This window comes from Ceratotherium simum, chromosome 12 (genome assembly GCF_057802395.1).
Source record: "Ceratotherium simum simum isolate JZ-2026a chromosome 12, ASM5780239v1, whole genome shotgun sequence".
NCBI lineage: Eukaryota > Metazoa > Chordata > Mammalia > Perissodactyla > Rhinocerotidae > Ceratotherium > Ceratotherium simum.
The window spans coordinates 71873253-71887775 of NC_141911.1; the positions used below are offsets into that span (position 1 = coordinate 71873253).

The following is a 14523-nucleotide window of genomic DNA, read 5'->3' on the forward strand; positions in this document are numbered from 1 at the left end:
TACAGATGGCCAACAGACACATGAAAAGATGTTCAAAATCATTAACTATCAGGGAAATGCAAATCAAAACTACAATGAGATATCACCTCATGCCCGTCAGAATGGCTATAATTAACAAGACAGGAAACAACATGTGTTGGAGAGGATGTGGAGAGAAGGGAACTCTCATACACTGCTGGTGGGAGTGCAAACTGGTGCAGCCACTATGGAAAACAGTATGGAGATTCCTCAAAAAATCAAGGATAGAACTACCACATGATCCAGCTATTCCACTGCTGGGTATTTATCCAAAGAACTTGAAAACACCAATGTGTAAAGATACATGCACCCCTGTGTTCATTGCAGCGTTATTCACAATAGCCAAGACTTGGAAGCAACCTAAGTGCCCATCAAGGGACGAATGGATAAAGAAGATGTAGTATATATACACAATGGAATACTACTCAGCCATAAGAAACGATGAAATCCAGCCATTTGTGACAACATGGATGGACATTGAGGGTATTATGCTACGTGAAATAAGTCAGAGGCAGAAGGTCAAATACCATATGATTTCCTTCATTAAGTAGTAGATAATAACAACAATAAACAAACACATAGATACAGAGATTGGATTGGTGGTTACCAGATGGGAAGGGGGGAGGGAGGAGGGTGAAAGGGATAATTCGGCACATGTGTGTGGTGATGGGTTGTATTTGGTATTTGAGTGGTGAACATGATGTAATCTATGCAGAAATAGAAGTATAATGATGTACACCTGAAATTTATACACTGTTATCAACCAATGTTACTGCAATAAACAAAAATTAAAATAAAATGTCATTGAAGTCAATACGAATATTACCCTTTCAGGGCACAGAGAACTATCAGCTTGATCTCACTCTGGCTTCATCCACCATTTCCACTTTCTAGAGAGCCCTAGAAAAATGAAAATACAGCCCACAACTTTAACATCTAAAACTGACAGTGTAAGCATGGTAAAAAGAGACATTCTCTTCTTAATTTCTATTCCCAGTGAAATTTTATGTTTGTGCATAATAACTTTCTTCTACAGAGCTTAAAGAATCTTGTGTACACTAATTGGTGAATCCTTTCAATGTCCTTAGGAAACGGGCAGGAAATTCTTATTGGTCAAGACATGAATAAAAACAAAATCATGCTCTATTATTTACCATGGAAAAGGAAATCTAAAGAATTGTCGCACGGAAACTGTTAATTAGCTATTCTTCTCTGTTGAGAACCAAACAAGAGAAAATTGGTTTAAAATGTTCTTAAATTACAGTAGGGGAATATAAGATAGCAGTATGAAAGACTTTTTGATGGTGAGAGTAAAAATGAGACTAGATTAGGTTGCTTAGCCAACAGCAGTCATGGTAACAGTGGAACACAAGATGACAGGCAAGGGTTGATGATGAGGGGACGCAAAACACCCTCTGACCTTCTCCTGCATCTCCTCTCCCCTTCTCAGGATGGTGAGGCACTTGGATATGAATTTACTCCCAGCACAATCCTGAGTCTCCGAAGAACATTTCTCCTGTGTCGATGGCTTTAATCCTGGCAGACAGCAGAGCTGCATGGTACAACAGCTTACTGTGAGTCATGGTTCCTCATTTTGGAAGAAGGTAAATAAAGACAGATTTCAGATGTTATTTTACATGGTTTATACCAGGAGGAAAGCAATTAATGTTCATTTCAAACTCTTCCAAACTCATGAAATTCCATATCAATGAAAATTACATGGAAGCAGTTTTTGGATCAAAGTAAGAAAAAAGACAGGGATAATCCTCTTTTGAGGATATTGTCTAAGTGATTACTGATCTAATGGGTGATCCAACTAAGTTTACCCTATGGCTCTTTAGGAACCTATAAATCAAAATTTGTAATGTATTTACTGTCTCTCCTACACTCAGTGAGCAACTGTGGCTCTGAACCCCAGAGAATTTACTCATCTTTTTTATTAATCTCTCCATGATTTCCCAAAATATGCTATAATTTGCATAAATGGTTCAGAGTGCTATGGATTACTATTCCTTCCACCAAAGCATGGCTACATTGATTTAACACAGTCCAGTTATATAATTTTTCACAACTAAAAATTTTCCTTTGTTTTAGAGACCTTGGTCAAATAAATTAATTCAGAGCCCAGGGAGAGACGTGTTGATCTAATGCCAATCTTCTTTTCAACATTCCAAAAAGTATCAAAGCAACAGCCTGTGAACTTTTTCAAAGTTTTGGGTTTCAATCCTAATAATTCCAAATTTTGCGGAGATAGATAGATAGACAGACAGACAGACAGACAGATATTCACAGCGTCATCCCAAATGGCAGGAATCATCAACATGATTAAATTTATTGGCTTAATGCAAAGGAGCATTACCTTCAGAATTTCATGTATTCTTCTCAAAAATATAACTTTGGGTCCAAACTTTAATTAGAAGTTCTCCCAGACATAATGCCTTGCCTTATTTTCCACACATTAGAGTTTGGCCTAACTGAAATTTTATAAAATAAAATTTGTAACATACATTGAATTTTCATTTATATATTCAGCTCATTGATTTAGTCGTTTTCTGTAAAGAATAAGAGATTTATAACTCTTGTTTGCAAAATTTTTCCACAAATATTCCATGAAATAAGAGATCGAAGAGAGTATAAACATTACTATTCTGATGTCTCAGTCATTGTTGAGATGGCCTATTCATTTCATATTATTTGATGATTTTAAGTATTTCTACTAATTCCATATCCTTTTTGGCAAACCATGCCTAAAAGTAAAGCCACTCGTTAAATGCTTTTAAGGCAAAATGAGGGTTATAGTCGCACTTGGAGATTTTTGTTCTAACATAAGACAGAAAGTACTTTTCTTACCATAGAATTTCTCAAACATTATTTTGGCAAACTTAGAGTACCTGTCCATACTTTGGTTTACAAAAGGTTGACTTGTTCTGTATTTAGTACTTACAGAGAATATAAGCTATATCATCTTTGAAAAGATGTTGATTAGGAAATTATGATTATTTTAATTCTGAATTTATGATTTATGATTTATTTATTTATTTGATATATGTGATATATTTGATATTTTTTATTTATTTGATATATTATTTATGATTTATTTAATTTTATGATTATTTTAATTTTGAAAAGGAGATTACAAAATCAATCAATTCCTTATTAGTTTAAGTACATGCTGCACGTGGTTTTCCAGATATATACATAAATCAGAATATTTACTTCTACACCAAAAATCAAATCAGGCACATTCCTTTACATGGCAAAAAGACTGATTTATGGACAACATGGTCCTGACATTGAATGCAGAGAATGGTGTCTTTATTTGATTATATTCAATCTCATCCAATTTCCCACCTTTCCCAAGACCTCTCTCCTAAAAAGGAAAACCATAGGATAATCTGAGAAGGTCAAGATAAATAGAGCTGGAAATAAGACCTGTGTGTTTGATGCAATAGCCTGTTTGGAATAATAACACAGAATCACTCCATCTTTCATTTTGCTCTCATTATCTTTCCAGCACAAAATTATCCAAATGTTAATGTTCAAAACTTTGATTTGACAAAGCCAATGATCAAGACAAAGCCAAACTCCTTACCATGGTTGACAAGACACATCATATTCTGCTCCCACCCACCACTCCGGTCTTTCACCTCCCACTGTTTCCACTTCTTTAACAAATGCAACTTGAGTTCAATCTCCCAGTGGTTCACTAATCCTCTTGTTCTCCTTCATACTTGCATCATTGATCAAGCTTTGCTTCAACCTGGAAAGTTTCCAATTTTCTTCCACCAAGTGAATTCTGATTCATTGTTAATATGTCTCCTGAACTCTGAAGCTTTCTCTCACACCACTCATCTTTTTCACAGGTAGAATTAGTTGTTCCCTCCTCTGTGATTCTCACAGCTCCCTGTTAATATTTCTGTTATGTCATATCATTTAAAATACGTATATAATACCATGTACTTTTTTATAATGTATCTATTATATCACTTACCTTTTTCTTTATGTTTATGAGCACCTTAACTAAGGAAATATACAGTAGTTATTTATTTTTCATTTCCCATAGATCCATTGTTCATGTTTTCCTTTTTGTAAGCAAATATTATTTCCTAATTTCCTAACTTCTTTCAAATATATTCTTTATTAATGCATAGTGCCTGGCACAGTGCCTAGTCCTGAAGCACTCAGTAAATGTTTGCTGACTAAATTTTTAATTTCCTATTTATGGCTTGGCCACTGCAAATGATATAGCTGAAGGTGTTCTCCATTCATGGCCTATGATTTGCATAAAGTGAATTTTGGTGATATATATGTAGAACTTCAATGGAATATCTGGATTAAGGCAAGAAAGCAGCACAGAATGTGTCTATAACTCAGAAATTCTTCTATGTCTTATTTTTCCCCATTTAGGGAGAACTAGCCAACCCAGTATTAGTTTGGAACATAAACCTTGGAGTTAGGTTAGGTCCAAGTCAGCATTGAGGTATGAAAAATATTTAATTATAGCTGAAAAATATCAATTTTATTGATATTGCCTTCTGTGAGAAAACTATTTTTTGAAGTTTATTCTGTATGCAAATATTACACATATGAAAGGAATTTTCTTAACTGTTACATTCCAAGCTAATCTAATTAAAATACTGTGTTGATTTCTCTCTATCAAAAGTCTGAAGCACTCAAAAAATGATAAAGATGTGAAAATACACAGGAACTCCCAATGGCCAAAACTGGAACAATTTGAGCAACAAAGTAAATAATAATAGTATTAGATTATAATTCATGCTGATGTGAATAAATAATTGAATAAATAAGTAAAAAGAGAAAAGGAATAGTTATTCCTTAGAACAAATTATCATTGAGCAAACACCACATTAATAATGGTTGCAGGGGCCGGCCCCGTGACTTAGCAGTTAAGTAAGTGCGCTCCGCTACTGGTGGCCCGGGGTTCGGATCCTGGGCACGCACCGACGCATCGCTTCTCTGGCCATGCTGAGGCCGTGTCCCACATACAGTAACTAGAAGGATGTGCTACTATGACATACAACTATCTACTGGGGCTTTGGGGGAAAAAAAGAGGAGGATTGGCAATAGATGTTAGCTTACAGCCGGTCTTCCTCAGCAAAAAGAGGAGGATTAGCATGAATGTTAGCTCAGGGCTGATCTTCCTCACAAAAAAATAAAATAAAATAATGGTTGCAGGCAGATCATAAATGAATGCCAAAATCAGTGAGCAAAATTATGACAGAAAAAAAGATCTTTGCAATCTCAAAGTATTTCTCCATTAGAAAGTATCTTTCAAATAAAAAAAAAAGAAATTTCACATTGGGGGAAACTGGCAAACACTACCTTTAACAAGTGATCAACGTTAACATCAACCAGTAAGAAGATGTATCAACATCAGGTACCTACTGATATGATGCACTGAGAAGGACACATCCCTTTTGTGGGATTCTTGTCCAAAATGAATAATCTCAGTACAATATTGAGAAAACATCAGATAAACATAAATTGAAAAATATTTTACAAAATCACTGACCTAAAAAAGTATCAAGGTCACAAAAGATAAATACAGACTGAGAAACTGTCACACTTTGGAAGAGACTAAGTAAATATTTGAACTAAAGGCAATGTGGGAGCCTGGATTGAATTCTGGACCAGAAAAAAATATCATTGGAACAATTCATAAAATTCAAACCACGTGTCTCTATATAAACACATATATATTAGCAATAGTTAATAGTATTGTATCAATTTTCATTTCCTGGTTTTGATAACTATGCTGTGGTTATATAAAATGTTAAATTTAGGGGAAACTTAGTAAAGGGTATATAGGAATTCTCTGTACTATTTTTGCAACTTTTTTGTAGGTCGAAAATTGTTTCAAAATTTAAAAAAAAATTTTTTTTAAGTGAAATCTTTTTTTAGTTACTTGTTCAGAGTCAACCTGTTTTATGGAGTTCTTTTCTGGTTATCCTCACCAGAAGTGATCTGCAAAGTCTAGAGCCAGACCACTTGAGTTTGAATCCCAACCCACAGTGTCCTTGCTGTACAACCTCGGACAAGTTACCTTACCTCTCTGCGCTTCAATTTTCTCGCATGTAAAATAGGAGTATTAATAGTACCTGACTCATAAAATTGTTTTAAGCATTTAATGATTTAATATGACTAAGTGCTTAGAAGAATGTCTGCCACATAGTATGCATTATATAAGTGTTAGTTGTTGCTGTTACCATTATTCAACCTACATGACCCTCTTCATACATTTTTTTGCATAGCAATTCTCAGAATATAAATCCAATCTCATTTATAGATTATGATACAACAACAATGGTTGTAGGACTCTGTTCTACTGGCAGTCCCCTACTTTGATACATAATTCATACCTGTAAATGTCAGAAGTTAAAGATGAGAATGCTGAACATGGATTTGCATGTTTTGTGGAATTTGTTTATCAATTTACACATGAAAACTCAAATTCATTTTGGAATGATGCTTTGGGAATATCAATAAATAATGTAAGAGAGTGTAGGTTTTTCAAAAGTTAAGTATGGGAACAAAAGGCTCACCTATACTCAATTTTATCCTCCACTCCACACCAACACACAGTGCCTTGCACAATACCTATCAGATAATAAGCATCAAAAGCACATGGTTAAGTGTAACAATGAATGAATAAACAAATTGGTAGTAAGCAATGCCTTATCATTAATAAATTTGTGTATAACCATGATTTAATACTTCTGCTTGAAATGTTACTAAGCTAGAGTTAAAATTAATATTGCATTTTTTATTTTAGAAATGCTTCATGTTTTATTTAATTCTGTTACATCATAAGAGACAAGCTGTGTCTTGTTCTATTTTAAAGGAAAAGTTAGAGTTTGTGACTCTAGTTTGTGTGGGAAAAAGTAAATAAGATTTTAACACAAAAATAATTACATATTAAATCCTATGTAATAAAGTACTTTCCAAAACTAAAAATGTGCCTGACTTAGCTACAAGACAATACTGGTCACTGTTTCTTATTTAATCACTTAGATGATTGAAGGCATAGAGCTCTTCATCATCTCCCTTCTTTATACCACACATATACTCATGAGTTCACAGTACACATCTTCACATTCCTTTTCAATTTAACTTTTCTTTTTCAGTTAATGAAATCTCAGTAACAATGTTGCTTGAACAGTTTTCCCTCTCCCACCACATTCAGAAAAAATGACTTACAAAGTTTTGTCCCATAAAAGTCTTTGAAAGGTATATCTCTATGTCTGCAAAATGTGAAAAGAAACTGTCTATTGAGTATAATGTATTGATATTTATGAGAAATACGATTTGAACAAATTGGCTAAGAGTATAGTATATACATTTTTGTGATTGAAAAGACTTTTCCGGGAGCACTCTGGGAAGATGACAGAGTAGGATGCACCAGGAACCCATCTCCTCACCTGGACAACAACTGCAGTGGCAGAATCTGTCCGATGTAACTATTTTGGAAGTCTGGAGTCTATGGAAGGCTTGTAACTTCCAGGGGAAGGCTTAGACAGTAAATTTTGACTAATTTCAGTGTTGAGTTCAGATGGCTACCCATCTCCCACCTCTAGCCCACTGAAGGCAGCTTGCGTGTGTGCATGCAAGAGGTGCAGACACAGAAGCAGTCGGCCATTATTGCATTGGTTGCAGGCCCCTCCCACACTGGTTGATGTGACTTCCAGAGAATTCAAAGGGCTGGCACCATTTCCTTCTCTTCCTCCATTTTCTCTTTTTCCCCTTTTGGGAGCCGGACATAAAAGATATTCAAGAAAAACTGCATACACAGGAGAAATTTGGAAGTGCCCATGCATGCCCAGGGAAAGGCACAGGCTCAGAAAAGTCCTGAGAAGACCTTATGTTTACACCTTAGGCTGATCCTCAGCATAGAGACAGCGTACAACAATAAAAAACAAAACAAAGCAAAATAAACAAAAAGAAACTGAAAACCCTGGGAGGTTTTGATTTCTGGAGGGGAGAATGCGATTTCCAGCGTTACCATATTATTAGATTCAAAAGTTCAGTTTTCAACAAAAAATAACAAGGCATACAAAGAAACAGGAAAAGATGGCCCAGTCAAAGGCAAAAAACAAACCAACAGATATCATCCCTGAGAAAGACCAGATGACAAACCTACTGGACAAAGACTTTAAAGCAACCATCTTAAAGATGCTCAAAGAACTAAAGGAAGACATGGAGAAAGTCAAGTAAAAAACGTATGGACAAAATGGAAATATCAGTGAAGATCTAAAAAGAAATTCTGGAGCTGAAAAGTACAATAACTGAAATAAAATTCATTCAAGAGATTCAAAGGCAGATTTGAGCAGGCAGAAGAAAGTATGAGTGATCTTGAAGATAGGATGATTGAAATGATCGAGCCTGAAGAAATGAAAGAAAAAATATTGAAGAAAAGTGAACAGAGTCTAAAGGACCTGTGGGACACCGTCAATCAAATCAACATGTGCGTTGTAGAAGTCCCAGAAGTAGCAGAGAGAGAAAGGAATAGAGACGTTATTTGAGGAAATAATGATTAAAAACTTATCGAACTTTGTATTTTCAAATTTTGTAAAAGACATGAATATAAACATCCAAAAAGCTCATCAAATTTCAAATAGGAGGAACTCAAACAGACCCACTCTAAGGCACATTATAATCAAACTGCCAAAAGACAAAGAGCAAATTTTGGAAACAGCAAGAGAGAAGTGAGTAATCACATACAAGAGATCCTCAATAAGATACCCAGCAGATTTCTCATCAGAAATGTTGGATGCCAAGGCACTAGGTTGATATATTCAAAGTGCTAAAAGAAAAAACTGTCAACCAAGAATTCTATATCCACCAAAACTGTTCTTCAAAAGTGAGGTAGAAATTAAGATATTCCCAGATAAACAAAAGCTGAGGGAATTTGTTACAACTAGACTTTCCCTGCAAGAACTCCTAAACAGAGTTCTGCAGGTAGAGATGGAAGGACACTAGAAGCCATATGAAGAAATAAAGATCTCAGCAAAGGTAAATAAATGGGCAATTGCAGAAACTAGCATTATCATAAAACAGTTTGTAACTCCACTTTTTGTTTTCTATGTGATTTAAGAGACTAATGCATTAAAAAAAAGAATTATTAGTTTATGTTTTGGGACACACAATATACAAAGATATAATTTTGTAACATCAGTAACTGAAGGGTGGAGATGGAGCTGCAAATGATAGAATTTTTGTATATTACTGAATTTAAACTGGTATAAATTCAAATTAGAGTGTTGTAACTTTAGGATGTGATCACAGAGAAAATAGTTATAGAATACATACAAAATAAAATTAAAACATTTCACTCCAAAAAATAAACTAAATACAAAAAAGAAAGTAAAGAGAGACTCAAAGAGATGTTGTACACCCATGTTCACACCAGCATTATTCACAATAACTAAAATATAGAAGCAACCCAAGTGTCCATCAACAGATGAATGGATAGGCAATATGTGGTATATATACAACGGAATATTATTATTACTCACCCTTAAAAAGGAAGGGAATTCTGACATTGCTACAACATGGATGAACCTTGAGGACATTATGCTAAGTGAAATAAGCCAATCACAAAAGACAAATACCATAGGATTCCACTTATTTGAGGTACTTAGAGTAGTCAAAATCACAGAGAGAGAGAGTAGAATGGTGGTAGCCAGGGCTGGGGAAAAGAAGAATGGGAAGTTTAATGGGTATAGGGTTTCAGTTTTGCAAGATGAAAAGAATTCCGGAGATAAATGGTGATGATGGTTGCACAACAATACAAATATACTTAATATCTCTGAACTGTATGCTTAAAAATGGTTAAGACAAATTTTACGTGTATTTTACCACAATTTAAAAAATTAAAGACAAAAAAGATTTTCCCTCAAGGATTTTGAACATCAACAATTTTTCTAAGAGGTTTCTAAGATTAATTAGCCTCTGAATTTGAACAGGAATAAAACTCAAACCACAATAAAGCATGTCTCATCTCAGTTTTCATATGAGGCTGTGGCCAAGGGGAATCTAAAAAGTCATTCAAAATAACTTCATGTTAGATTACATTTGAGTTTAAAAGTCATATTTTTATAGTATGTAAAATATAAATTAGCAATCTCATTATTTTTATTTCCTTTGGAGAAAACATGGGGAAATTTAAAAATTGCAAACACATGTTAAGTGATTTTTCTGCCTATGTTGTTTGGACTTTGGAAGTGCAGTTTGTTTCAAATCTGAGCTCAATGAAGAAAAGAAGGACAAGGAGCACACCCTATGCACTAACAAAGCCCAAACTTTGTATCCATCTATTTTTACTCTCGATTTTCCCAACTGGTTTCATTTACTTACTTTATGAAAGAGAGGAACTAGAAGCGAAGACACATACAGAGGATTGTTTCTATATTTCTTCAGCATATGTTTTGCCTTTAAATATTGACATCACTCAACTAAGTAATTTCTTACACAGAGTCAAAATAAGATCATCTGTAAAGCAGAACTCTCGTGGGGACCGTGATTAAAGCCGCGAGGGGAGAGCCTCTCAGGTCTCCTTCGCCTCTGTATGTGTGTCTCCATTCCATGTCCATGCAAAGACTTTACAGAGAATGATCACCACTCAGAGCAAACCGTTTTCTTTGGAGCAGGAAAATTAATGAGTACACAGAACTCTACCATATTCTCTTTGAGAAATTTTATCCCTGTTATGAAATTCTTGGTTTTGGCTTCTTGAATTTCCAGCTAGAATTTTCTTCCTGTAAACTGTGTAAGTTTATCAGAACGGCATAAAGTTACTCATTGCCTGCTCTCTGGAGAAAAGAAAAAATGATCTTTACCAACAAAGACAAGAGTGATAATGAAAATCGAATGTGAAGCAATCACACCCATGGCAGTGCATTTTGTAGGGAAACATTTCATTGTTTAAGTAAGTTAAAACGTCATCAATGAACTGTCAGGGCCATAACATAGCACAGAACAGAATTTAGTCTTGGATACACTTTGAGTAATAAAATGTCTGAGTTTTTCACCTCCTAACACAGAATCATTTCATTCATTCACTCAAAAACCATTTACTGAGTGCCTACTATGCTGCCAAGTGCTAGAGCTCTCTGGCCTTCCAAGAGCTCAGGATCCAAGAGAGCTAGACAGGAAAAGCACAGCAGTAGTGCAAATGAGTAAGTGCCTGGAGGGGTCTACGCCCTCAACAGAAGCACAAGGGAGGGGACTTAATCCGCCTCAGAGTAAGTGCAAAAAGGTGTGAGAAAACTGTTCTCCACAGAGATTACTGGAAGGATAAGTGGGATTTGACCAGACAGCGAAGAGAAGGGAAGGCATTCAGGCTGCAGGAAGAAGCGTGGACAGATGTGAGAGATGTTAGAAGGTGAAACAGCACTTGCTAATCAGAGGAGAGGAGGAAGGCTAGATAAAGAGGAACACATCAGCCTCATTTTCCACACATGTGACTTTATTAGCCCTTACTCTCTGCCAGGCCAAATATTAGATAGACCCTAAGGGGAATACAAGGATGAACAATACATGGTCATTGTCCTTAAAACTTCAAGTTTAGTTAGTGTGGGGGCCGTGGGGAAGGAATACAGGAAGACTTTCTAAAAGCAAGTGCAGTTGAGATGTGATTTGTAGTAAAAAATATATATTTGGTCCTTGTCCCATTTCCGGCACAGATATCCTAAAATCCTTGGAATCTCTTGAGGAGAGCGATAAATATGTCTCTTGTTGTGTTAATTAGGTGACTTTTAAACCTCATCTAAGGATGAGGGCTGGTTGCCAGCACAGCCAACCATGTGATTAGAGTGTTGGAACTTTCAGTCCCACCCCTGGAGCTCCAGGGAATGGAGAGGGGCTGGAGGTTGAATCAATGGCCAATGGCCAATATTTAACCAATCATGCCTATGTAATGAAGCCCCCATAAAAACCCAAAGGACGGAATTCAGAGAGCTTCCCGGCTGGTGAACACGTGGAGATTTAGGGAGAGAGGTACGCCTGCAGAGAACATGGAAGCTCCTCGCCCCTTCCCCACAGCTTGCCCTGTGCATCGTTTCTATCTGGCTGTTCCTGAGTTATATCCTTTTGTAATTAATTGGTAATCTATTAAGTAAATTGTTTCTCTGAGTTCTGTGAGCTGCTCTAGCAAATTAATAGAACCCAAGGAAGGGGTCATTTGGAACCTCAGATCTATGTCTGAAGTGGAGGGCAGTCTTGTAGGACTGAGCCTTTAATCTGTGGGGTCTGATGCAACCTCCAGGTAGATAGTGTCAGAATTGGGTTGAACTATAGGACCCCCAGCTTGTGTTGCAGACTTGTTTAGTGCTGTGGGGAACCCCCACCTCCAAGCCCTCATGTTGGAATTGGATCCCAGAACCCTTTAGCAATGAAATGTGGCATGGCAGAATTCTTAAACAGTATACAAGGGAAGACAGGACCAATGCCATCTGGATATAAAGCAAGGACTAATCAAGTTGTTGATTCAAGGTGCCATCCCACTCCCTTCCCACAGCTAAATCTAAAGAGATCACAGCCTTCTTCCCTGCTAGGCCCAGACTCACCTCTAAACAATACTCCAAGCACCTGCAGCCAATCAGAGTCGGCAAATAGATAAATCCTATGGATTCACCAGCTTGAAAATCTTTTAAAAAAAGGAAGAGAAAGTGATGTGGGAGTTAAAGGTCAGAAAACAAATGGGGAGAATCCCTGAGACAATGACTGAAACTGGTTCTCTCTCCTAACTGGAGGGAGGAGCAGAGGGGCCAGGAAGATCCTCCAATGGAAGGGCTGACTGCCTTGGTCTATGCCGGCCCCCTGTAGAATCTGTCCTCTAGAGGAGAACCGGTAAGGGCTACATGGCCCACACACGTCTTTGATTCTATAGCAAAGACCAGAAATAGAGGGGGAAAAAGAAAGATAATGAGAGATATTTTGGAAACCAGAGAAAAGCGCCACAGGAAAAGGTTTATGCTGCCTAATGGATAAAGGAGACAATAAATTGCAGAGTTCTTATTATGAATGGCAGCAGGGGCCAGGGGGACCTTATGGGGAAGGAAGCCAGGCTTCCTTGTTCCTCAATATAAAACAAGCTTAGTATTGCACCGGAAAGAAAATGGAATGCTCATCAATTATATTAAAAGTAGATTGACTTATTTAAAAATGCAGCAATGTTTGCCAAAAGCAGATGGAAAACAGAAATTCAAAACAAGGTGAGGTCATTTGCAAAACCCCAGCCCTGCCACTAACTCCCAGCAGCTGACAGTTCTGCTACATCAACATGGTGCTGATGGGAGGCAAGGGGAAGAGGAGGCCAAATGGAGGAGTAGGGAGAAAACCCAAGAAATAGTTTATAGGTTCTTTCCTCTCCATCATTTGCCAATATAAAGAAAGACATCTCCTTTCCTCTTCTATTTAATAGGCATTGGTATCAATTTAGACTCAGTGGATAGTTAAGTTACACCCTTGTTGGAATCAGGATTTCCTCCATATACCTACTCTAGGCACATGCTCATTAAGACACTGCTATTTATCACAGCTAAAACCAGCCAAACTCGGGTAATTTCTGAGCCTGAATTTGAATGATCACTCTCTTTCTATAATATGGGAATTATAATTCTAAAGCTTGAAATAACCTTAGAAACTTCTAGTCCATCTTTCTCAAATTCCCTGTTAGGGAAAATCAAATCCGGAAAAGTCAGCTGATTTGCCTTAGTTTACAGAGGATGTTAGTGTTATGAGAGGTTCAGGGATTCGATCGGAGACGTAAAAGAAACTTTTCACTCTAAACAAATGGACTGAAGGTATATTTTATTATATAGAGGATAGTAAAGGCGATAGTACGCAAACAGATCCGAATAGGTCAAATAATAAGAGGAAAAAAACATCAGCTCGACGGGAAAGGGAAAACATTCACATCGGCTGAGATAGCAGCAGATCCGAATAGGTCATGTAATAAGAGGGAAAAACATCAGATCGATCGGAAAGGGAAACACCAGATCTACTGAAGGGAAATGACACAAATCAACTGGAAAGAGAAACACCAGGTTGACCGAAAAGAGAACACATCAGATCAATTACTTTACAATAAATCAATTACTCACAACATCCACGCCCCACTGCCGGGAGAGTCCTGTCAATCCACACGGCTGTGCAAGGATCACACGTCCTGGGCAAGGCGTCCCCTCCACAGGTGGAACTCTCACCGGGTCTCAGTCTCCAGCAGTTTTTTACAGCATCAATAATTTCCAGAGTAAGCAGTCACAGAGCTTTTTTCAGAGCAAGCATCTAGTGTTTCCATGCACAAACAGTTATCAGTGGTGTACGTGCATTGAGTCTCCTGGCTATTGTCCCAGCCCAGTAGTTGTGTATGTGCATTGTTTACCCTGGTTATCGTCCCAGCCCGGGACAGATGGCCAGTCTGCCCCAGGCTGCAGCACCCGAAAGGCCTTGAAATTTTTACAGATTGCAACTATCTCCGTAGGA

General features: G+C 37.0%; 1 long non-coding RNA gene across 1 annotated transcript; it reads right to left on the reverse strand.

Moving 5' to 3' along the window:
* Nucleotides 1-1537: 1537 nt before the first annotated feature.
* On the reverse strand, nt 1538-14523 carry LOC147915887 (uncharacterized). Its single transcript, XR_015553853.1, has 3 exons — nt 14142-14523; nt 12603-12682; nt 1538-1570 (listed from the first exon to the last, which is right to left on the reverse strand). It is a non-coding gene; the product is annotated as an uncharacterized LOC147915887 (long non-coding RNA).